The 25705-nt window shown below is 41.2% G+C and overlaps 1 long non-coding RNA gene and 1 pseudogene across 1 annotated transcript; one reads left to right on the top strand and one right to left on the bottom strand.

Moving 5' to 3' along the window:
- The window catches only part of LOC109996808 (probable polypeptide N-acetylgalactosaminyltransferase 8), a 31090-nt pseudogene extending 6977 nt beyond the window's left edge, over positions 1–24113 (bottom strand).
- On the top strand, positions 8140–10140 carry LOC136179723 (uncharacterized). The gene is made up of 2 exons (XR_010666707.1): positions 8140–8453; positions 9061–10140. It is a non-coding gene; the product is annotated as an uncharacterized lncRNA (long non-coding RNA).
- Positions 24114–25705: the final 1592 nt, after the last annotated feature.

Genomic DNA, 25705 nt, shown 5'->3' with positions numbered 1-25705 from the left:
GTGTACAGTGTTCTGTAACGCCTGCCAGAGGGGAGGAGTTTGAAAAGTTTGTGTCCGGGGTGTGAGGAGTCTGCAGTGATACTACCTGCCCGTTTCCTGGCCCGGGACTGGTATAAGTCCTGGATGGGGGGCAGGTCGACACCAATGATTTTTTCTGCAGTCCTTATAATCCGTTGCAGTCTGTGTCTGTCCAGTTTGGTTGCAGATCCAAACCAGACAGTGATGGAGGTGCAGAGAACAGACTGGATGATGGCGGTGTAAAACATGATCAGCAACTCCTGGGGCAGGTTGAACTTCCTGAGCTGACGCAGGAAGTACATCCTCTGCTGGGCCTTCTTTCTGATTGTGTCTATGTGGGAGGTCCACTTCAGGTCTCAAGAGATTGTGGATTCCAGGGACCTGAAGGAGTCCACAGTAGACACTGTGCTGTTCAGAATGGTGAGGGGGGGAGTGAAGGGGGGCTTCTCTTTAAGTCCACTGTCATCTCCACAGTCTTGAGCGGGTTCAGCTCCAGATAGTTCTGACTGCACCAGAGAGCCAGCTGTTCTACCTCCCGTCTGTAAGCAGACTTGTCAACGTCCTTGACGAGACCGATGACGGTGGTGTCGTCTGCAAATTTCAGGAGTTTCACAGAAGGGTCCCCTGAGGTGCAGTCATTTGTGTAAAGGGAGAAGAGCAGTGAGGAGAGAACACACCCCTGGGGGGTGCCAGCGCTGTTTGTCCGGGTGCTGGATGTAGCGCTCCCCAGCCTCACCTGCTGTCTCCTGTCAGTCAGGAAGTTGGTAATCCACTGACAGGTGGAGGCACTGTGAGCTCGGTGAGTTTGTGTTGGATAATATCCGGGATGATGGTGTTGAAAGCCGAGCAAACAGGATCCTAGCATAGGTCCCTGGGGAGTCGAGGGGATGCAGGATGTAGTTCAGACCCATGTTGATATACTTTGTCTGATCTGCTTCAAAAGTCACAGGTATGATCAGGGTTGGCCTCTGAACATATTGACATAACAAAATTCAACTGTTACCATAGCACCCCTTACTGCAAGGACTATTTACTACCTGCCATATAAAATTTCAGATTTCCATCAAATTTCACTTGAACGATGTCAGTACTGGCCTGATCACATCTGACCTAATACAATTATGCCATTGACATAGCGCCCCCTACTGGAAAGAGGCTGTACTACATCTCTAATACTTTGTCTGATCTGCTCCAAATTTCACAGGTATAACCAGGGATGGGGTGCATTCAAATTGTCCCTCCTATCTCCTTTCACTATCCACTTTACCTTAACCCCGGGGAAAACGTCATGAGGTTAAAGAAAGATGTTAGGAGAATTCATAAAGGACTTAGGGAAAGGCGATCTCGTTGCTCTGACAAGCCGATCACAGGAGGTTATAAAGGAAGCATTGACCCACCTTTCCTTAACTTTTAGAAACTTCAAACGGCTCTTATCATGGCCGCCACTTAAATGCTTCCGGGGTTAAGGTAAAGTGGATAGTGAAAGGAGATAGGAGGGACAATTCCAACGCACCCATGGTTTCTGAACACTGTCACAAAGCAATGATACATTTTAACCATAGTGCCCCCGACTGCAAACAATAAGTACTACCTCCCATATACAATGTCAGATTTGCTCTAAATTTCACAGGTATAATCAGGGTTGGCCTCTGAACACAGTCACATAACAATAATAAATTGTAACCATAGCGCCCCCTACTGCAAGAACAAAGTACTACCTCCTATAAACAATGTTCAATGTGCTCCAAATTTCACAAGTGTCATCACAGTGCCAGCCTGAACTGCTCTACATAAATTATGATGTAATCTTCATTGTGTTACCTGTTTGAACTTGCCAGTGCAACAACTTTTACACAAATCGATGTGCTGGCCTCCTCCTTGGCGCCATCTCGCTGCTGCTGATTGATTGATCACCGCTTGCGGTTTTAATATTAACTTTGTTTTCTTTCCCTCTTGCCTCTATAGAATACTTTTAATACACATGTTTTGTTTCATACGCTTAAGCTCTTTCTCGACTGCAGGAACTTTCCCACAGAACTAGGGACCTTTTGATGAATACATTTATGTTTGGATTGCTTTGCCAAAATAAGTCGAGAATTTTGCATTTTTCCTTATTCTTATCCACCATTAAAACACTATCTTTGATTATGTCACATTCTAACTTTGATGACTGTAAATCTTTTCAGAAAGTATCCCGACAAAGATGTTGTGTATTGCAACCAAATGTATTTATCTTTATCTTAAATCTCTCCCTGAGAATTTCATAGCATTTCATTGGGATTAATATCATTTACCATCTTAAAAGGTATTTCTTTGGCTTTGCGTGAAATGGTTTGACATATTCAGTTCTAATTCTCCTAACATTTCCACTCTTTCCGTTTTAATGAAACACTAAACACAGCACTTGCCACCTTTCCATTGTTAATCATTTAAGTCATTTGTAATTCAATATAGCTTGCATAATCTTTACGGGAGTTCAGGCAGCAGTGGAAATGCTAACAGCAATGCGCTGCAGGAACCACTTAGTTCTTTGAAGAGACAGTGAGATCCGTCTGTACACTGACTAAGTGAACTCATGTATACTGTTTAGTAGATTAAAAATTGTCACTACAACCCACAAGAAACAGTTATCACTAGTTATTACTTAGCCATCCAGTTAGTCCACTCTTAGCTTCCATGTTGTTGATCCTGCAGCCGTCATAGATGGTAAATTTGGATAAAAGATACCTAACTATAACCATAACCAGCGGTGGCTGCACAACACTGCCATCTACTGGTTGTTCAGGGGAGGCCTTATTTGCGAACAAATTCGGGGGTATTTATTTATGGATTGCAGTGCAAGAAAGTGAGAGAAAAGCCCAAAAGCGATCCACAAATGCAGAATCCACACACAAAGTCAAGCAGATTTATTTTTCCAAATCTCGAAAATATAATTACAAATACACGTTTATTTTTACAAATTAGTTCATTTATTTGTATGTCACGTTTTTATGTTTGTATATTTGTATATATCTCCATAAGAGAACGCCTCAGAATCCCCCAGGAGGAGTTGGAAAACGATGATGGGAAAAGAGAAGTCTGGGTTGATTTCCTTAGCCTTTTGCCAATGCAAACCAACACTGAATAAGCATTACAAAATAGATGGAGAATTAAAGACAATAATTCCACAAACATTGACAGAAAGAAAGTTATTTCATTTAAACTTTTGTAAACTTTTAGTATCAATGAAACATCACATCAAATTAGATTTGAATATCTTTTATTTTATTTTTTCATTTTATATCATTATTATTATTATTATTATTATTATCATTATTATTATTATTATTATTATTATTATTATTATTATTATTATTATTGTTGTTATCATTATTATTTTAGTGTTGTATCATTTCTAAATGGCCAGAACTTAACTTTAAACTTAAAACCCATAAAATAAGGTTCCTTCCCCCTCAAGCGAGCAAGGAAAAACTTCCCCCAAACCCTTTAACAGGTCAAGAAGGAAGAAACCTTGAGAAGGATCACACAAGAGGGGACCCCCTTCCAAGGTTGAAGGGCACCTAGTGGGCAGGATGACAAAAAAAATTACAAAGTCAAAATGGGGTTACTGGTTTGGCTATTACACGGCGGTATACGATGAGAGTAAAACCGTGTTCACAAGGGCCGGTGTGGTTATGAATTAAATTATTTTTGTCGACAGCTGACTCTTGAGTGCCTCTAATTTTTTCCCTCGGTGCTGGTGGTATTGCGATGTCTACCCATGGAGCCTTGGGTACTTTGGGCTTAGCTGGTGTCATTTTGGGCTGAATCTTTTTCTGAATTTTTCGCTTCTTGACCTTTGGTAATTTCTGCATTGCGCTAATGCTGTCTGGTTCCGAATTATTTGGTCCTGTAGAAGTTTCTAGTACTAGAGGGCTAGCTTTGATTTTTTCTTGCAAAACCTCCCTTTTCATTATTGACCCTTTCCTGGGTTTATTTGTGAAATCCTTACCCTTATCTAAATACAGCTGATCTCCTCCCGTCCCATTCTTTGGACTAGGTGGACTAACATACTTTTGTGAAACTGTTGGTACCGGGGTATTTAAAGGTTGAAAGTGCTTACTGTCTTTAGTTTTGTCCTGAATTTGTGTCACCATGCGCTGGGGGTTTTCTGGTGTTTTCTTTACATTGTCAGATGTCGTCTCTAAACGATTGCTGGGAAAACTGGCGGCTTTGGATTTTGAAACTGACGTTGAAACCTTCCTCTGAGTCGGTGTAACTATACGCTGGAGTTTTTCTGGGGTTTTGTGGATGTCTGTGTTTTTTTCCACAAGTTTGGAGGGCAGACCGTTTCCCTTGGATTTTGTCACTGATACAATTTTAGGTGTTGTAACCTTTTCCTTAGCCGATGCCACTGTACGCTGGGATTTGTCTGGTGTTTTACGGAAGTTGTCAGTGTTTTTATCAAGGGGTTTTGAGGGCACACCGACAAACTTGGCTTTTGAAACTGATCCAATTGCAGGTGTCAAAAGCTTTTTGAGACCGGGCAGCTCTACTTTTGCCATTTTTTCAGGTGTTTCACAGACATTACGAGAGGATTCTTCCACGGGTTTGGAGGGCAGACTGTTTGCCTGGGACTTTGACAATGATTCACTTGCAGGTTTTGAAACCTTTTTCTGAGACTGTGTCACTCTGTCCTGGGGTCTTTCTGGTGTTTTTTCAAGGAGTTTGGAGTTCAGACTGACTGCCATGGACTTTGACCCTGACCCAATTTCAGGTGTGGGAACCTTTTTCTGAGTCGACGTTACTATGCGCTGCGGTTTTTCAGGTGTTTTAGGGGCATTGTCAGTGGATTTTTGAAGGGGCTTGGAGTTCAGACTGACTGCCTTGGACTTTGACCCTGACCCAATTTCAGGTGTGGGAACCTTTTTCTGAGTCGACGTTACTATGCGCTGCGGTTTTTCAGGTGTTTTAGGGGCATTGTCAGTGGATTTTTGAAGGGCCTTGGAGGGCAGACTGACTGCCTTGGACTTTGACCCTGACCCAATTTCAGGTGTGGGAACCTTTTTCTGAGTCGACGTTACTATGCGCTGCGGTTTTTCAGGTGTTTTAGGGGCAGTGTCAGTGGATTTTTTAAGGGCCTTGGAGGGCAGACTGACTGCCTTGGATTTTGACCCTGCAGGTGTTGAATCTGTGTTCTTAGTTGGTGGCACCTTATCCTGTGATTTGTCTGTTGCTTCCTTGACATTGTCAGTTGTTTCCTTACTCTGCTGTTGAATAGGTGCCTCTACCCATGATACTCTGAGTGTCTTTTTTTGTTTTTTTTGTGGTACTTGTCTCCCAACTCTATTTTCCAAAATGTGTCCTGTAGAAGACGGCAAATCTGGGAAGAGAGTCTTCTGTGCATCCTTTACCTCATCCAGAGATGGCATACAATGAGATACTGCAGATATCTTTTTTGTAGTGGTGGTAGAAGACTTATGACTTTTCTTCATTTCCTTCTTGAAATTTGTCTCTGGAAAAGAAAATTTTAAAAAGGACATGTATTAGTACACAATACATCTTTTCTAAAACGTGTTTTCTAAGTACATTTTTTAACTTATCTGTGTAATGATTTCATTATTATTGTTATTTTTATCATTCAAATGGCTGGGAGGCAGAAAAGATATCCAAAATAATTAAATGTACCGGTAATTTTCTTAATACAATTTACAACTCAGATTCTATACTGGCCCATACCTTTTACAAAACAATGAGTAATACTTAATACCTTGAATCATCTTGCCTGAATAATACACTTATTCAAAAGTTTGCATATTATGTTAGCCTTTTAAAATCAATCTAAGAAACCTGAAATTGATTTTTATATTACAACTTAAATTACTCAAGTGACTAGCTCAGGACACCAAAAATAAGAAAACTTAAATAAAACATATGATATAATGGAACAGTAGCTTACCCCATAGCTTGTGGTGTTTGAAGATGATGATTTTGGGAATTGTTTCTGGCTGAGATTCTCGATAGCTGATCAATTCTGTCAAATACTGAAGTAAAAAGTCAGCGATGTTGTTTTGTTGTGAGAGGCTGACTGCTCTTGTAACACATTCCAACTCGCTCTGAAGTCCATTTTGATACAAACTCTCAAAATTCATTTTTAAATGTCTTTCAAAGTTGTCTTTTCTAAATCAAAGTAAGTATACTGCCCAGCTGACTATAAACTCGCCTATTAACTGTGTTCTGTCTGTTGACTGTGTTCAGTCTGAGCGTTGCCTCTCTTGGAGAACTATGTCATAGAATGCTCAGATCAAAGGCATTATGTCATAGAATGCTCAGATCAAAGGCATTATGTCATAGAATGCTCAGATCAAAGGCATTATGTCATAGAATGCTCAGATCAAAGGAATGTGCAACAGTCTATTGGATTTTATTTTGTTGTGATAATTGAAAAAACTTTATTCATAAACATTATCCCACACATTACAATTATGTCACCTTGTAAAGCTGTGTACACACCAAACGCACAAAAGTCAACGGAATGACTATAGACTAAATATTACTGGACGAACCCTGAGTGACGTCACCCGTCTGTTACGGAGGCAGCAAATGAGGTGGACGCCATCATCATGGACGCCTTCATCTTGTTTTTGCAGTGCTGATCTCTCATATGATTGGACAGTTTTTAATGTAACTGCTATGAGCATCATGTTTAAAGACATGTAAAAGTAATTTTAGTAACAATTTATATTTTTTATTAAAATGTAAGGAATACTAGCAGCTTTTAACAGATTTTAGTCCAGACTCTACTCATCAGTTGAGGTCTTCTCTGACTAAAGGTCATCAGGTGAGGTCCCCTCTGACTAAAGGCCCTGACACACCAAGGAGACCGTCGGCCCGTAGGTGAGCGGTCGTCGCCCTAGTTTTTGCAGTGTGTCCAGCTCCGTCGCTCCACTTGTTGAATCGCCATGAGCCGTCGCCGGTGTGGGTGGGGGTAGGAATCTCTCTGATTGGCTGTTCAGTGAAGCAAAATGGCACTGACAATACCAGTGCCATTTTCAACTTTTTAATCAGACATTTTTCTCCATTAGAAGTACCTATATTACGAGTCTTGAGCGACAGCGGTGAGAAAATTGTCTTCTTGTATCACAACAACGGTTTATTTATCCGTGTTCTTCCTCGTCCTTTTCCGGTTTCCCCTTTTTGGAATGACGATTACAGACTACCGCCGCCTGCTGGCATGGAGAGTTAATTCCTCAAAATTATAGAGAGAAAAGCCCAAAAGCGATCCACAAATGCAGAATCCACACACAAAGTCAAGCATATTTATTTTTCCAAATCTCCTAAATATATTTACAAATACATGTTTATTTTTACAAATTAGTTCATTTATTTGTATGTCACGTTTTTATATTTGTATATTTGTATTTGTATATTTATAAATGTATGCATATTTATACATTTCATTTCGATATGTATAAATCTTTTTGAGACAATTCTATCTCCATAAGAGAACGCCTCAGAATCCCCCAGGAGGAGTTGGAAAACGATGATGGGAAAAGAGAAGTCTGGGTTGATTTTCTTAGCCTTTTGCCAATGCAAACCAACATTGAATAAGCATTACAAAATAGATGATGATGATGAGATGAGATGAGATTCAACTTTACTGTCATTACACATATACAAGTATAGAGTAACGAAATGAGGTTTGGCATCTCACCAGAAGTGCAAATAAGCAGAAAGTGCAAGAGTCTGTGCTATGTACAGTAATTACAAAATTTACAGATGTAGACTAAAAAAAGTGAATTATTAGGTATGTATGGATGGCTGGATTAATGGGATGCTATAAATATAAATAAATGCTATAAATATAAGTGTATTCTTAGGATTATAATATACAGATTAAGGTGCAGTGAGCATGCTATACTAGATTACAGATAATATAAAGAATATGGACATATTGTACAGGTCGATAACTTATTGAGGTGATATGAACATACTATAATACAATAATACAGGTGGATGAGAGATGTGTGTGTGTGACCAGGAGGAGTGGTGGGGGGATGATGGGTGTGAGGTGATATGCAGGGGGGGGGGGGGGGGGTCAGCAGGGGGCGGAGAGAGAGAGGGAGAGAGCGAGAGGGACAGAGTTCAGAGTTCGGGGGGTAGAGTTCAGTAGAGAGACAGCTCTGGGGAAAAAGCATAGACTGTAAATATTACTGGACGAACCCTGACCCGTCTGTTACATAGGCAGAAAATGAGTCCAATCGACGGCCGCATCCATATTGGATTTGCAGTCTCAACCTAACTTCGGATCAACCTAACGACAGCAGTAAGGCGGGACCGGCGGGACTTAGCTCCGCCCATTCAGCTCGACGTTAGCAGTCCACTTGACAGCTTAGCTAACAGCTAGGCTGCTATCATCCCCTATTCCTGCTCGTCCTGAGAAAACTCTATAAACAGTAAGTTAACATTTAACTTTTCTACAACACAGTTAAAACGAATTATATTCAACCCAAATATTTAATTAAAGTCTTAAAACTACACTTTTTTAAATATACGATCATGGTTATTAGTTATTTGTCAGAAAGTTAGACTTTGTCAGTGTTAGCAGAGCAATACATTAACAAAGTTTTATCCATAAACTGTAAATAAATATTTGAGACATCCAGAAGAAATCAATATTACAAAGCATACAGTTCATGTTACTGTTCTGACAAAAAGAGGAATGTCTGTGTCTTATATTTACTGATGTCAACAGCGATGACGGTGAACATGACAATTGAACAAATAATTATTTAGTATTTATTATAAGACATTTGTTTTCTATTGAACCCCGTGAAGTCATGGAGTCTGTGGACAGTGTCAGCTTCACACCAAAAACTAAGTATTCGAAAAAATAGTGTTTAAGACTGGCATCTATTATGATGAGTTGCAGCTACCTTGTTCAATATTATTCCTGCAGATGTGGCTCATAACAAAAAAACAGCCTGAGCTGTCACATGTAGTTAACTGTACATTTTGTCTTGTCTGAGGCATTAATTGAACACCTTTGTATTTCTCCTATAGACACAGTGTGGATTATTGGTGACTTGTCCGTTGAGGTGCCCAGAGAGCTGCAGAGACAGAGGAAGAAACCTGAGCCTCAACAACATCTGTATTTGTTGGTTCTTCTGAGGTGGACTTCAGTTACTTCTCTTCAACAGCTCGCTGTGAGGGAGGTCTGAGTGATGTCACCCACAGGCTGAGAGCTGGAGCTGAGACGGGTTTTAAGCCTCTTGACAAACCGTTACACCGTGCCCACCTGTCAAGCTGGTCAGCTACACACCTTATTGTGAATAACTCTTATTCTTCATCAAATCAAAACTGATGAGTCATCAAAACATTCACCCCCTGTACAGTGTGTGTCCATCGAGACATGAGCTAATCACACCTATTTGTTTGTTTTGTACCAAGCTGTAAACTAAATGTAAATGTTCATCTCTGCTATAAAAACAGATTTTTTTTAATGTTGTTTTTCACATTAAATAAATATTTCTATATAAATGCACTCCTTTATGTCTACTTATGAGTATACATTTCAGATTTGAAATGACAAGACTAAAATGTGCATTAATGCTCAACTCAATAGCTTAGGGAAGGAAGTCTACTTTTACACAACTTCTTATTCTTTTGATAAATACTAATGTAGTTCATTTCTGAAAGTGGGATGGAACAGAGTCATTGCAAAAATATGCCCTTAAACACAGCCCCATTTTAAAATCAAGATACGTGGAGAGTAAATAAGATCAATAACTTGTGAATAAAAACACAGTTAAAAATGATTTAGAAATGTAGTCTTCCCTGATCAATATCACATAATATCAACTTCTCCCATCTAAACTGGACAAAGGGTTTTAAAATGGGAAGAAAATGGTTTGATTGCAAGTTGTTTGGAGGAGATCTAGTTTTATTTGAACAGCATGAATACAGTCTTCCAAAGTGCAAACCCTCCTCCTCCTCCTGAAGCCTGTGGAGCTCCTTCATGTACTGCTGTCTTATCTGCTGGCCATCTTCTCTCAGCAAAACTTTGACTGTTGAAAAGTCATTCAGAAGAAGCTCGAGCATGTGACATGGATCCAGGAGAACATGGACTTTTAGTGAGGGGTCTTCAGGATGACAAAGAAAGAGAGAAAATATCAGTTATTCATTAAATCATTTTTTTGTTCTCATCTATTTTTCTGTATTCATCTGTGTGTAAGAGCACATTTATGAATTCAACAGTGTACTACCCAGACAACAAAGGTACAGTATTCAGGTAATCAACATCTATTCAAAGTTAAGAAGATAAACATTATTGTAATCGTGCTGTTTTCAGCTCTCTCACTCACACAATGATATTCCACATCAAATTGTCTCAGATTTTGTGAGGAAAAATTAAGCAATTTATTGTGGATAGTACTCCATCTTAACATTAATTAATGAATTATTTAAATCATTAACAGGTCCCAACTCTCTGTGCTTTAGTACAGAACATACAGTAACTCATTTATTATTAACATGAGCTCAGTACATGGCTGTATTCTTCAAACTATTTCTTGTACTTTATATCTATGTGCTTTATATCTTATTTTCATTCCACATGCTATTTATATTTCTACAGCTATATTCTGTGTATGAGTTCAGTGAAAATTAATATGGTTATTAATATAGTTCTGAATGGTTACAGATGCTCTTACAAAGTGATTTTTTTTTTTATTTGTTAACAGTTTGCTCAAATCTTAAGACACTACATCAACCATGTAACGTTAATGTCATCCTCTATAACCTACACAGCACATTAGGTTCAGTTCAGTTTATGTTACTGACGGATAATTACTACACAAAGTTTGTTTTTTAATGTCGACATTTACGTATCGTGGAGTATAACATTCATCATAATGTCAGATAACCATATTTACAGTCTGTGGTTAACCACCGAGCTGAACCTTTAGCTTCTAACATCACACAAACTCATTATTTTCAACATCTTAACAAACATTTCTAAACCATTGTAAATAATGAGCTACACAGTTAGTCGACTGGTTTACAAGCTAACGCTAAACAAGCTAGGTCCGTAAATATAAATATCGACACTGAGTAAGCAGTAAATATAACACTACTATATCACTTACCGAAAAAAAACTGAAGCATCAACTTGTTGGATGGTCTGTTAACCGCACAGCAAGCCATGTATGTTGTCAGATATGTGTTAAACAAACTCTCCAAACGAAGTAAGAAAGAGGAGAAATCAGACGGATCAAGCTGTTAGCCTCCTGACCTGCTGACCTGACAGACAGATGCAGCGTGCACAGCTGTCAATCAAATCTGACACAACCAAATATGGGCATAGCCGTTTTCCTTAATAGAATAAAATCCAATGAGTTATAAAAAAATTCACCCCCCCCACAGTGTGAGGAGAAGGGGCCATCAACTTCTCAGATATATCTCGTTTTTTTAACCAGGCTGTAAACATGTTGATTCCTGTGATAAAAGGGCTTTTTTGGCTGTGGGCTTATGGCACTTCCGGCGCTTCTGCAGCCAGCCTCAAGCGGAACCTCGAGGAACTGCAGTTTTTTGTACTTCCGCAAAGGCTTCATTTTTCGAGACCGGAGGTTGCCCTCAGTCTGCTGGTTCTGGTCCGGAGGATTCTGAAGCGCCTACCGGAGGGCAGGAGGGTAAACAGTCTGTGGGCAGGGTGGGAGGAGTCTTTAAGGATGCCGTGAGCTCGCCGCAGGCAGCGTTTTCTTTGGACATCCTCAATAGCAGGAAGTGGACACCTTGTGATGCGCTGGGCGGTTTTTACCACCCACTGTAGCGCCTTACGGTCTGTGACAGAGCAGTTTCCGTACCAGACTGAGACACTGCTGGTTAGGATGCTCTCGATCACACAGCGGTAGAAGTTCATCAGTACAGCTGAAGACAGGTGGTGTCTCTTCAGTGTCCTCGGGAAAAAGAGGCGTTGATGAGCCTTCTTAACCAGACTGGAGGTGTTAGTGGACCAGGAGAGGTCCTCTGTGATGTGGGTCCCCAGGAACTCGAAGCTGGAGACACGTTCAACAGCCATCCCGTTGATGTGAATGGGGTTGTGCGTGCTTCCTCTTTCTCTCCTGAAGTCCATGATGAGCTCCTTCGTCTTGCTGGTGTTGAGGAGCAGGTTGTTGTCAGCACACCAGGCGGCCAGATGCTGTACCTCCTCCCTGTAGGCTGTGTCATCGCTGTTGCTGATGAGGCCAATCACCGCCGTATCGTCCGCAAACTTGATGATTGTGTTGGATCCATGTACAGGTCTGCAGTCGTGGGTGAAGAGGGAGTAGAGGAATGGGCTCAGCACACAGCCCTGTGGTACGCCTGTGTTGAGTGTGATGGTGGTGGAGCAGGTGTGTCCTGACCTATCATACTGGGGTCTGTTGGTCAGAAAGTCCATTATCCAGTGACGGAGGGAGGTGTTGAAGCCCAGGTCTCCGAGTTTAGTGTTTAACTTGGAGGGGATGACAGAGTTGAATGCTGAGCTAAAATCAACAAACAGCATTCGTGCGTATGTGTTGTTATTGTCCAGATGTGTGAGCACAGAGTGCAGCGCAGTGGAAACTGCATCCTCTGTACTCCTATTGCTGCGGTAGGCAAACTGGTATGGGTCCAGTGTGGGTGGGAGGCAGTTTTTCAGGTGTGCTAGGACCAGTCGCTCAAAGCACTTCATTATGATGGGTGTGAGTGCTACAGGGCGGTAGTCATCCAGGCCTGTCGGGCTGGAGTGTTTCGGCACTGGGACAATGGAGGTGGCTTTGAAGCATGCTGGCACAGCTGCTTGGGCGAGGGACAGGTTGAAGATGTCCGTAAAAACCCCAGTGAGCTGCTCCGCACATGCTCTAAGCACGCGCCTGGGGTGCCGTCTGGACCAGCAGCCTTTCGAGCGTTGATCCGGCTCAGTGCAGCGTGGACGTCTGTGGAGGTGAGTGAGAGGGGCTGGTTGTCTGCAGGAGGTCTGGTCGTGGTCTGCGTCTCCCTGTTGTCTCTATCGCAACGAGCATAAAAGTGATTTAGCTCGTTCAGGAAGGAGACATCTGTGGTTATCGGGGTGGAGTTGCTGGGTTTATAATCACTGATGGCCTGGATGCCCTGCCACATGCGTCTGGGGTCGGAGTTGGAGAAGTGTTCCTCTACCTTCAGCTTGTAGCAGTGCTTGGCCTTGATGATGCCCCTCCTCAGGTTTGCCCTGGATACGCTGTAGGCCATTGCATCATCTGATCTGAAGGCGGTGTTGCGGGCCTTCAGCAGGAGACGCACCTCCTTGTTCATCCATGGCTTCTGATTTGGGTACGTGGTGATCTGCTTCCATGTTGTAACACTGTCGATGGTGGTATTGATATAATCCAGCACAGAAGAAGTGTAGGTGTCAATGTCTGTGTGAGAGCCCAAGGTAGCCTGAGAAGCAAACATCCTCCAGTCTGTGTGATGGAACTTGTCCTGAAGTACAGAGTCTGTCCCCGCTGGCCACACTTTAATCGTTGTCACTGATGGCTTTACACGTTGGATGAGTGGGGAGTACTTGGGGATGAGGAACACCTGGGTCTGACTGAGGAACACCTGGGTCTGACTGTCCCAGGTGGGGGAGGGGGGTCGTGGTGTAGGCTCTTGCGATGTTTGTGTAAACATGGTCCAGAGTTTTGTTTCCTCTTGTATTGCAGGAAACATGCTGGTGAAATTTAGGGAGCACTGTCTTTAAGTTTGAGTGATTCAAATCACCTGCAACTATAAATGCAGCCTCCGGGTGAGCAGTCTGTTGTTTACTGATAGCGGTGTAAAGTTCATTCATAGCAGCTTTTGCATCTGTATCAGGGGGGATGTAGGCTGCAGTTACAATAGTGGAGCTGAGCTCCCTTGGCTGATAGAAAGGTCTACATTTAACCATGAGAAACTCAAGGTTAGCTGAGCAGTGTCTCCCAATAATGACAGAGTCTGTACAGATGGAGAATTAAAGACAATAATTCCACAAACATTGACAGAAAGAAAGTTATTTCATTTAAACTTTTGTAAACTTTTAGTATCAATGAAACATCACATCAAATTAGATTTGAATATCTTTTATTTTATTTTTTCATTTTATATCATTATTATTATTATTATTATTATTATTATTATTATTATTATTATTATTGTTGTTATCATTATTATTTTAGTGTTGTATCATTTCTAAATGGCCAGAACTTAACTTTAAACTTAAAACCCATAAAATAAGGTTCCTTCCCCCTCAAGCGAGCAAGGAAAAACTTCCCCCAAACCCTTTAACAGGTCAAGAAGGAAGAAACCTTGAGAAGGATCACACAAGAGGGGACCCCCTTCCAAGGTTGAAGGGCACCTAGTGGGCAGGATGACAAAAAAAATTACAAAGTCAAAATGGGGTTACTGGTTTGGCTATTACACGGCGGTATACGATGAGAGTAAAACCGTGTTCACAAGGGCCGGTGTGGTTATGAATTAAATTATTTTTGTCGACAGCTGACTCTTGAGTGCCTCTAATTTTTTCCCTCGGTGCTGGTGGTATTGCGATGTCTACCCATGGAGCCTTGGGTACTTTGGGCTTAGCTGGTGTCATTTTGGGCTGAATCTTTTTCTGAATTTTTCGCTTCTTGACCTTTGGTAATTTCTGCATTGCGCTAATGCTGTCTGGTTCTGAATTATTTGGTCCTGTAGAAGTTTCTAGTACTAGAGGGCTAGCTTTGATTTTTTCTTGCAAAACCTCCCTTTTCATTATTGACCCTTTCCTGGGTTTATTTGTGAAATCCTTACCCTTATCTAAATACAGCTGATCTCCTCCCGTCCCATTCTTTGGACTAGGTGGACTAACATACTTTTGTGAAACTGTTGGTACTGGGGTATTTAAAGGTTGAAAGTGCTTACTGTCTTTAGTTTTGTCCTGAATTTGTGTCACCATGCGCTGGGGGTTTTCTGGTGTTTTCTTTACATTGTCAGATGTCGTCTCTAAACGATTGCTGGGAAAACTGGCGGCTTTGGATTTTGAAACTGACGTTGAAACCTTCCTCTGAGTCGGTGTAACTATACGCTGGAGTTTTTCTGGGGTTTTGTGGATGTCTGTGTTTTTTTCCACAAGTTTGGAGGGCAGACCGTTTCCCTTGGATTTTGTCACTGATACAATTTTAGGTGTTGTAACCTTTTCCTTAGCCGATGCCACTGTACGCTGGGATTTGTCTGGTGTTTTACGGAAGTTGTCAGTGTTTTTATCAAGGGGTTTTGAGGGCACACCGACAAACTTGGCTTTTGAAACTGATCCAATTGCAGGTGTCAAAAGCTTTTTGAGACCGGGCAGCTCTACTTTTGCCATTTTTTCAGGTGTTTCACAGACATTACGAGAGGATTCTTCCACGGGTTTGGAGGGCAGACTGTTTGCCTGGGACTTTGACAATGATTCACTTGCAGGTTTTGAAACCTTTTTCTGAGACTGTGTCACTCTGTCCTGGGGTCTTTCTGGTGTTTTTTCAAGGAGTTTGGAGTTCAGACTGACTGCCATGGACTTTGACCCTGACCCAATTTCAGGTGTGGGAACCTTTTTCTGAGTCGACGTTACTATGCGCTGCGGTTTTTCAGGTGTTTTAGGGGCATTGTCAGTGGATTTTTGAAGGGGCTTGGAGTTCAGACTGACTGCCTTGGACTTTGACCCTGACCCAATTTCAGGTGTGGGAACCTTTTTCTGAGTCGACGTTACTATGCGCTGCGGTTTTTCAGGTGTTTTAGGGGCAGTGTCAGTGGATTTTTTAAGGGCCTTGGAGGGCAGACTGACTGCCTTGGATTTTGACCCTGCAGGTGTTGAATCTGTGTTCTTAGTTGGTGGCACCTTATGCTGTGATTTGTCTGTTGCTTCTTTGACATTGTCAGTTGTTTCCTTACTCTGCTGTTGAATAGGTGCCTCTACCCATGATACTCTGAGTGTCTTTTTTTGGTTTTTTTGTGGTACTTGTCTCCCAACTCTATTTTCCAAAATGTGTCCTGTAGAAGATGGCAAATCTGGGAAGAGAGTCTTCTGTGCATCCTTTACCTCATCCAGAGATGGCATACAATGAGATACTGCAGATATCTTTTTTGTAGTGGTGGTAGAAGACTTATGACTTTTCTTCATTTCCTTCTTGAAATTTGTCTCTGGAAAAGAAAATTTTAAAAAGGACATGTATTAGTACACAATACATCTTTTCTAAAACATGTTTTCTAAGTACATTTTTTAACTTATCTGTGTAATGATTTCATTATTATTGTTATTTTTATCATTCAAATGGCTGGGAGGCAGAAAAGATATCCAAAATAATTAAATGTACCGGTAATTTTCTTAATACAATTTACAACTCAGATTCTATACTGGCCCATACCTTTTACAAAACAATGAGTAATACTTAATACCTTGAATCATCTTGCCTGAATAATACACTTCAAAAGTTTGCATATTATGTTAGCCTTTTAAAATCAATCTAAGAAACCTGAAATTGATTTTTATATTACAACTTAAATTACTCAAGTGACTAGCTCAGGACACCAAAAATAAGAAAACTTAAATAAAACATATGATATAATGGAACAGTAGCTTACCCCATAGCTTGTGGTGTTTGAAGATGATGATTTTGGGAATTGTTTCTGGCTGAGATTCTCGATAGCTGATCAATTCTGTCAAATACTGAAGTAAAAAGTCAGCGATGTTGTTTTGTTGTGAGAGGCTGACTGCTCTTGTAACACATTCCAACTCGCTCTGAAGTCCATTTTGATACAAACTCTCAAAATTCATTTTTAAATGTCTTTCAAAGTTGTCTTTTCTAAATCAAAGTAAGTATACTGCCCAGCTGACTATAAACTCGCCTATTAACTGTGTTCTGTCTGTTGACTGTGTTCAGTCTGAGCTTTGCCTCTCTTGGAGAACTATGTCATAGAATGCTCAGATCAAAGGCATTATGTCATAGAATGCTCAGATCAAAGGCATTATGTCATAGAATGCTCAGATCAAAGGAATGTGCAACAGTCCATTGGATTTTTTTTTGTGATAATTGAAAAAACTTTATTCATAAACATTATCCCACACATTACAATTATGTCACCTTGTAAAGCTGTGTACACACCAAACGCACAAAAGTCAACGGAATGACTATAGACTAAATATTACTGGACGAACCCTGAGTGACGTCACCCGTCTGTTACGGAGGCAGCAAATTAGTTTAATCGACGGCCACATCCATATTGGAATTGCTGTCTCAACCTAACTTTGGATCGACCTAGTTACAGCGTTAAGGCAGGACTAAACTCCACCTATTTAACTCGACGTTAGCAGTCCACTTCATAGCATAGCTAACGGCTACGGCTGCTGTCATCCCCTACGACTTTCCTGCTCACGCTCCTCCTGCTAGCCTGGAGATAAAACAAACTCTAAAATAAACAGTCATTTGACATTAAACAGTTTGTATTGTCAAACTAACAACAGGCTGATAACTCTTTTCCTTCATCAGTCCTCCCCAGTACAGTGTTCGAGACAGGAGCTAATTAGACCAAATTTTTTTGTATCAAGCTGTAAACATGTTAATTTCTGCTGTAAAAACAGGCTTTTTTTGGCTGTGGGCTTATGTGACTTCCGGTGTTCCTGGAGTCAGCCTCAAGCGGACACTTGATGAACTGCAGTTTTTTGTACTTCCGCATCGGCTTCATTTTTCGAGACCTGAGGTTGCCGCTTGGGAATGACGTGAAATTGCATCGCACGGACGAATTGGGATTTCGCGCAGGTCGCGTCTTCGCGCAAGTTCAAAATATTCAATCGTCCAGCCAATCCTCATTGACAGAAGACAACAGCAAGGATGACGTCAGGAATGGAGGAGAAAGTAATCATTGCAGTATACTTTGCGTAGAGTACATCCTCCAATAAATAACCTGAAGCACTATTATTGCATTTCTGTGCTTTTCCTGTAGGTGATTATTATGCAACCGGACTGAAGCAGCAGGTTGTGAAGGTGGACGCCATCATCATGGATGCCTTCATCTTGTTTTTGCAGTGCTGATTCTGAAGAGCACACCTTCACCAAGGACTCAAAGGTAAAATCATGATTGACAGTTTTTAATGTAACTGCTATGAGCATCATGTTTAAAGACATGTAAAAGTAATTTTAGTAACAATTTATATTTTTTATTAAAATGTAAGGAATACTAGCAGCTTTTAACAGATTTTAGTCCAGACTCTACTCATCAGTTGAGGTCTTCTCTGACTAAAGGTCATCAGGTGAGGTCCCCTCTGACTAAAGGCCCTGACACACCAAGGAGACCGTCGGCCGTAGGTGAGCGGTCGTCGCCCTAGTTTTTGCAGTGTGTCCAGCTCCGTCGCTACCCGTCGGCCTTTTTTTGGCCGATTCCACTTGTTGAATCGCCATGAGCCGTCGCCGGTGTGGGTGGGGGTAGGAATCTCTCTGATTGGCTGTTCGGTTAAGCAAAATGGCACTGACAATACCAGTGCCATTTTCAACTTTTTAATCAGACATTTTTCTCCATTAGAAGTACCTATATTACGAGTCTTGAGCGACAGCGGTGAGAAAATTGTCTTCTTGTATCACACCAACAGTTTATTTATCCGTGTTCTTCATCGTCCTTTTCCGGTTTCCCCTTTTTAGAATGACGATTACAGACTACCGCCGCCTGCTGGCACGGAGAGTTATTTCCTCTCACACTTGTTTGTGGTACGTGGTAGTTGGCCGTCGGCTGTAGTCTTAGCGGTGTGCAACTTTTTGGCCAAGAAAAAAGGCGTTGTGCACCGATGCCACAAGCGGCCTTCGTCGCCACTAGTTCTTTGCCATCTGCTTGTTGTGTCAGGGCCTTAAAGGTCATCAGGTGAGGTCCTCTCTGACAAGGTTAAAACACAGGACCATATATAAAAAAAGGCAACAACACAACACGCTGAGTTGATACCGCTAACCGCGCTGGTGGTGGCCGCCGCAAGATGGCACTGCACACAAATAGGCTGTCTGATTTGTTTTATGGGTATTTCCCACACAAAATCAAATCAGTACATTGAAGAGATTTTTTTGGCCAAAAACCCAAGTTACTTCTGCATATTTCTCATAAAGCACAAGAATCCAACTGACTGCAGTTTTTGCTCACACTGCTGAAATCATGTCTCATTGTTTAAGTTTCACAGTTGTACTAGTTGTCTTTAGATCATGGTCATTCTGTCTCAATTTATGTGCAATATGAAGCTATGAGTTAACCAAAGTGTGCTAACATTAGCCTGCCAACACAACAATGCAGGACACAGGCAATTGCAGCTTGAGCAAAGTACAATTTTGTCCGCCACTTGCGCTCAGTGGCACTTAATTATGGCGCGTTCTGATTCATAACTACTTTTTGTGAACGCAAGTGGAGAGGGGTTGGAGGTGTGTCTCTGGAGGAGAGCGGATGTGTTGCCAAACAGCAGTTTGTTTTGGTTTCATGCTGGTGCTCAAGGGCGACATCTACTGGATCAAAATGTTGCACATTCTTTCTCCAGAGGATCTTTGGGCTCCATATTTGCAGGTTGCCCGGAGATTCTGCCGTCAGCTGTAAAGTTTCATGTTAGAAGAGTGGCATCTACTCACACGAATTCCTAGCTCGACATTTTCTCCTCCGCATACGGTCATCCCTTCATCAAGAACTCCAATTTCTCCGAGGAACTTTCTATCAGCAACAAAAATGCCCATGATGGACGGATTCCTGAAGCCAAAGAGGAAGACTGTTATTATTAAGACCTCGATACATATAGTACATAATAGCATCATTATCTGCTGTGATCATTCCTAAACATTTACAATATTTAAAATGTTATGTTCTTTAAATTAAACAGTCTCTGATCTGTGTCTATGAGCCCCTGCCCATTGTATTTTTTAAACTTGTCTGGTTTGAATCAAACAACCAATCAGGGCTCTTGAAAGAGTGAGGCCTAAACAGAGCGTGCAATTTGATTATCCAGCTCTTAAGAAGGGAGTCATTTTGGGTTTTATGAACTCAATACAACTGAACCTCATGGACTCAATGAGGTACAGGATGTGAGCTGTTCTAATCTGGATGATTGGTCACCTGACCATATGTATTTAACACAACTGTGTTTGCCCATGGGATTATGTGGGGCAAACCTGAAGAGTCATGACTTATTTTTCCTTGTATGTTTCCTGTTACCGACCGGACCTGAGAGCGTAGGTTGTCTGTGCAAGGGGTACCCTGTTGGTCATTTAGATTAACCAATCAGGGTTATCTAGACAATCACAATGACTCTGTACAAACTAGCATCAACTACCTTCCATGTTACAGGACTTGTGTCAGCAGCTCTTTTGATTTGGTGGGAGGGGCTTAACAGAGTGATTCAAGGTTTGTTCACAGTGCTTACTTCCACTTAATGTTTAAATGATGTTATATTTGTTTGACAAACATGTAAATCCGAAGAAGACAGATTGAATTAAACTTACTTTCCAGGTAATGAGTTGTCGTTGAGTTTGTAATAGTCAGGAGAAAAGGACTCATACATGCACCATAAAGCCCAGTCGAAGGCGTGTGCAGCTGATTGGTACGGAGTCACCTTGAGGTCGCTGAACAAGACTTTGTCAAACACAGGTGACACCACCACTGTTCGGTCGCCTTTGATCTGGGTTAGCAGGGGTTCAGCCCTGCATGAAGGAAAGGGAGGCAAATTTATCAATCAATACAACATATTTCCTAAATTCAAAGAAAGTTGTTTCATGGGTTAAATTGTACTGTTTCTAAGAAAAATCAGTACAACAAAAGGTTCCATTTAAGTCTCATAATAACATCTTATCAGGAGCTACTTAGTGCTGTGAATCAGTTTTATCACTTCTGTACGACTGAGATGAGGCTAAATAAACATGAAGAGCCTGCTGCTTGAAGGCTTTCACCTCCTATTTCACAAGTTTAAATCTGAGGCCACATAAGGGAAAACTAGGGTTGCATGAAAAATGTTTAGTAGCCTACAGATGCAGAGACTGACGAGATGAGCAAAATAAGCCATCTTACCTCACGTCTGATGCACCTCTGAATTGTCTGAGACTGTGACTGACAGCACTCGCCCATGTGTCATTATCCCCACTGCAACAACGCTCTTGTGCAAGGGCTTTAAACCTTCATTGCTCAAGCTGTGTCTCAAGATGGCGAGTAAATAAGGTTGTGGTGGTTCTCAGATTAGGCAGCGGCTGCACAGGCAAGTTGTGAAACAACATAAATATCTAACCTCACTCTCCCTAACACCCTCCCTAACACACCCTGAGCAAAACTATCCAGGTCACACAGAAGCTAAAAATATGAGGCAGGCTGTCTTTACCATTAACCCTAAATCACCTCGCCTTTCACTTGGTTGCTGTATGAACGCCTCCCCTTTGTGAAATGAAATATCTGTGGACGCAAATTTTAATTTTCAGTTCTGGTGGTTAGCTTGAAAATTTTAATATGAGGAAAAAATATTCTGGAAGCCAGTAGTTGACGGGAAAACTAATGTTTAACATAATAGCCCTCTGTTTATAGTACCTGAAAATGTATGTCAGGGATAATATACAGTGAGCAGGTTGTTATCACTAAGGCGTGCTGTCTCATCCTGAAGGGGTTCCTCCACTTTAACAACACGCTCACTATACATTCCCCCCCTTTATTACACGGCTATGTACTTTAGAATCCCCCAAAGATTAGAAATTATTTGTGTTTTTAAAATGATACATGTCTTTAGAAACACAACCATAATCCACAGTGTCATGTGTGGACACACAGATGTTGGGCCCTGTTTATCTAAACATCTATATGTTCTGAGATGGAAAATACCCGCTCTTGCTTACACATACATGCCTTGAAAAATCAGATTGTGCACACTCAGATTAAATAATCAGGAGTTTATGTACTACTTAAAGGCAGGGTTGGTAATTTTCGAAAACTAGCATGATTTTAAAAGTAGCATTCCCTCAGTGCCCTGTCTGCACCCACCCCCTCCCCTCTCTGCTCCCTCAATAGCCACGCCCCTCACTTACATGCACGAGCGCCATTGGTCCAGAAGCGGACCTCAGCTCATGCTTTGAGTGTGGGCTTGTGCATGCATGGGGTAGAGAGCGAGCAGAGAGACAGGGAGGCTGTGATTGGTTCATCAGATTGGTACCTCGTGGCAGACATTTTTACAGGCTTACAACTGCTACAGAAGACAGATTTTCTTAGTTCCTTATTCAGAGAACATGAGTTATTAATGTCTGTCAGGACCTAATGACAATTCAACCAAAATCTTAAAAAGTGTATCTGGAGAAAATTGCCAACCCTGCCTTTAAGTAGAGGGAGTCTATAGAAAGAGTTTGTTTAACTTATCTCTGAGTTTGAAGTGAAACGACAAGTCTGACATCAAACCATGTCTTACATATACCTTGGGTCCCTGGTGTCTGGCAGAGGTCGATCTAGAGGAAGGCGATCGCTGAGAAAAACATTGTATCCATACTTCTTAAACAATCCCTCTGCCTCTCTTTGTTCATCCTCAGACAGATTCGTCCCCCACTCCTTGAACAGGGCAGAGTGAGGGTACAGTAATTTCGACTTATTTTCTGTATGGTGCTGGATCTTTTTATGGTCCTTGTTCTTTGTTTCCCTTTTCTCTTCCTGCTCTGGCTGTTTTCTGGCAGGTATCTGATCAACCTCTGCGGCCACTCTTCGTGTGTCCCTGTCTTCCTCGAGTAATTTCTGCATGGCATCCTGCTTTTGTTCTAAAGAACTGAATACTTTGTCTGGGGAAAAAAAGAGAAAGAAGGATAATGGAGACTGAGAGCGAGGAATGAGAGGTAGGGCTGCGATATGGCCTTAAAATGAAATCTCAGATATTGTAATTTTATCAATACAATTCAGTCAAAGAACAAAAGCAAACTACATTTCACTTCCAGGATTATAAAATGAACCTGGATTTCTCTTTAGGGGTTAAGGTGCGAGCTGTAAACTTGTCTTTAAAAGGGCACTTTGCAATTTCAGGCTACAGCAAATGTACAGACGAGGTAGAGAAGCAGAATACTTGGAAATTGGAGCAAACCATGGGAAACTTCTGTTAAATCTTATTTACAATGAAATTCCAAAGAAAGACAAGGAAATATAAGATCAAATGTTCTGCTATTAAAAAAGAATAATGGGCTATGGTGTAGCTGTCATATAATTTAACTCATTTATTAGACTTTTAATCTGTGACACAGGCCTTCAAATTTATTCAACAAAATGTATTTAAATGCACATAAAATAAATGTATAGAAAATCAGCAACTGTCTTGAAGTTTACTTTTGAACAAAGCATGCTCGACTCACAGAGATTGCTGATGATTGCCTCCTTGCCAGAAAAACCCTTGGCTATATGTGTCCATCTCCTTGTCATCCCCCCTATGTTCATACATGCCTTTTAGAAAAGTACCAATGTAGATGAGGAGCCCAACCCCAGCCAGTGAGAGCAACGGTCGCTTTATCCACACAGCTCTCATATCATCACACACCTGCCGAGCTCCCAGAGAGAAAAAAGAAACCTCACACGTTCACACAGCGTACTTTAGACTGCAGGACTGGCAAGTTCAATCAGAGAGCTGGAGAGACATGGATGATGAGGTCTGTTTTGAAACCCACTTAATGACGTCCAGATTAAGTAGTGGCTTGTCTCCCTCCTCTGCCTGCCCATATTAGTCTAAGGTGTTTCTCTAATTAGAAGGCTGAACACATGACTTTACCTGCTGCAACCTGCACAGTTGAGGTGAAACAAAGCTTTTAAAGCTTAATTTTTAAATCATGTTAAGCCTATTTATATCATACAGCAGATTTGTCTTCATGAATTTCAATGACTTTCCTCTTCATCCAAAAGTTCCTACATCCCTCAAGTTTTTCAATGTCTTTATCTCCAAATTTGATGTTGAAGGTTTTTGAGAAAGCAATTCTGAAAACACAAGAAAAATGATAATCGGATAAAATAGATCAAAGTTACCTCTCACCACCTGCATGCCACTCTGGAGTCCAAGATGCGGGCTGCATCAGCTGGGGACTGACACCACCGAGGATTACCACTGAGTGCCACAGGAGGTCTTTTCTACCTTTGGCCATCAAGCTGTAGAACTCCTCCACTCTCTGCTGCAGGAAAAGGGGAGCTTAGCTTTCCATAGCCATGTGCAAAATGTATCTTATTGTTTTGTATAATGCAGAGTAAAGCATTTCCAAACTGGGCTCATTATCATGTGCAATGATCACTTTCATATGTCCATACTATATTTCATTTCACCTGCAATTTCACTTTTTATAATTTGGATAAACTTTGTTTTTGAATGCAATATCACTTTTCTTTATTATCATGTAGGGTTGGGAGATATTGCCTATGGAAAAAAAGCATAATGCTTAATGCTAGCTGAACAGAATAAATCATCTGAAATACAACAAACTTGCTAAAATGTAATGTCCTCCAAACCAAACTTGGGGCTGATGGCCATATCCTCCATTTCTTTATGTAGCCTGGAGATCTCTGCACGGAGGTCTTCAGTGTGGTCCAGGAGAGGTTTTAGACATTACACTGAGGGAAGGCCCGGTGGTGCAAAGCCAGACTATAGTGTCTGTATATTTCAAGAAAATTGATCGCTTTAGGTGGACAGTGTGAATATGTGCAATAAGAACAAGATAACTAATTTCCCAGAATGCTCTTCCCTCTGGCCTCATTGTTGCCTTTCTTGGAGTGAAAGACAACAATGAGTGTGCTGACAAACTAGCAAAACAGTTACGAAAAAGGACATCCCTCTAAGTATGCAGCTGTGAGAGTGAGAGGTTGCAAACGAAAATCAGAGCTGTAAGGCGTGAGTGGAATATGGGAGGAATACTGGTCAGAGAGGAAGAAGCAGAGGGGATAAGAGCTGTCAGGAGGGAACATAAGGTTGTCAGAGAGAATTTAAAAGTATAGGTAAATGACATGCAGTGGTATAATACAGGGTATACGCAGGTATACGGAGTATACTGTACACACTTATTTTTCAGTCTGCATAGCGTATACCAACTTTTAAATCCCCCCAGATTCACACCATTGATTGATTGTCAATATTAGATAGTATGCGGCAATTTCTTTTCCTATGTTGATGGAATGACCCTCCTTACTCTGTCTCTAATTGGCAAGTATTTACTGACTAAATGTGCAAAAGGAGTCTTCTACAATCCTACAATTCTACAATTCACTTAGCAGATGCTTTTATCCAAAGCGACGTACATCAGAGAGTAAGTACAACACAAGCAAGGATCTAGAAAAGAGGAAACAATGTCAGTTAGTGCAAACAAACAGCTTTGAGTCATATCGGACCCACAGGTGCTGGCCATAGACTGCTGACAGGAAGTGACCAGAGGCAAAGCACAACATTGACGGCTGCTCTTCAGAGCTCTAGGCCTACTCAGTATAGAAACCATCTCAACAATCGTCGTTATCCAACAAAACCATCGTCATTACCATCATCATCATCATCAATAATATTAAAACCATCGTCATTATCATCATTAAGGCCGTAGAGAGCTGGGTCTTTCGCTTTTTCTTGAAGTTTTTACGTGTCAATTTTTCTAACAGAGGACGTTTATTCTATGAGGGACAAAAAGTGACTAAAGTAAAAATTAATTAATTAATAAATAAATAAATAAATAAATGAATGTTGGGAGAAATGCATACAATA

This window comes from Labrus bergylta, chromosome 7, assembly GCF_963930695.1.
Source record: "Labrus bergylta chromosome 7, fLabBer1.1, whole genome shotgun sequence".
Classification (NCBI taxonomy): Eukaryota; Metazoa; Chordata; class Actinopteri; order Labriformes; family Labridae; genus Labrus; species Labrus bergylta.
This window is presented reverse-complemented; position numbering and strand designations above follow the sequence as displayed.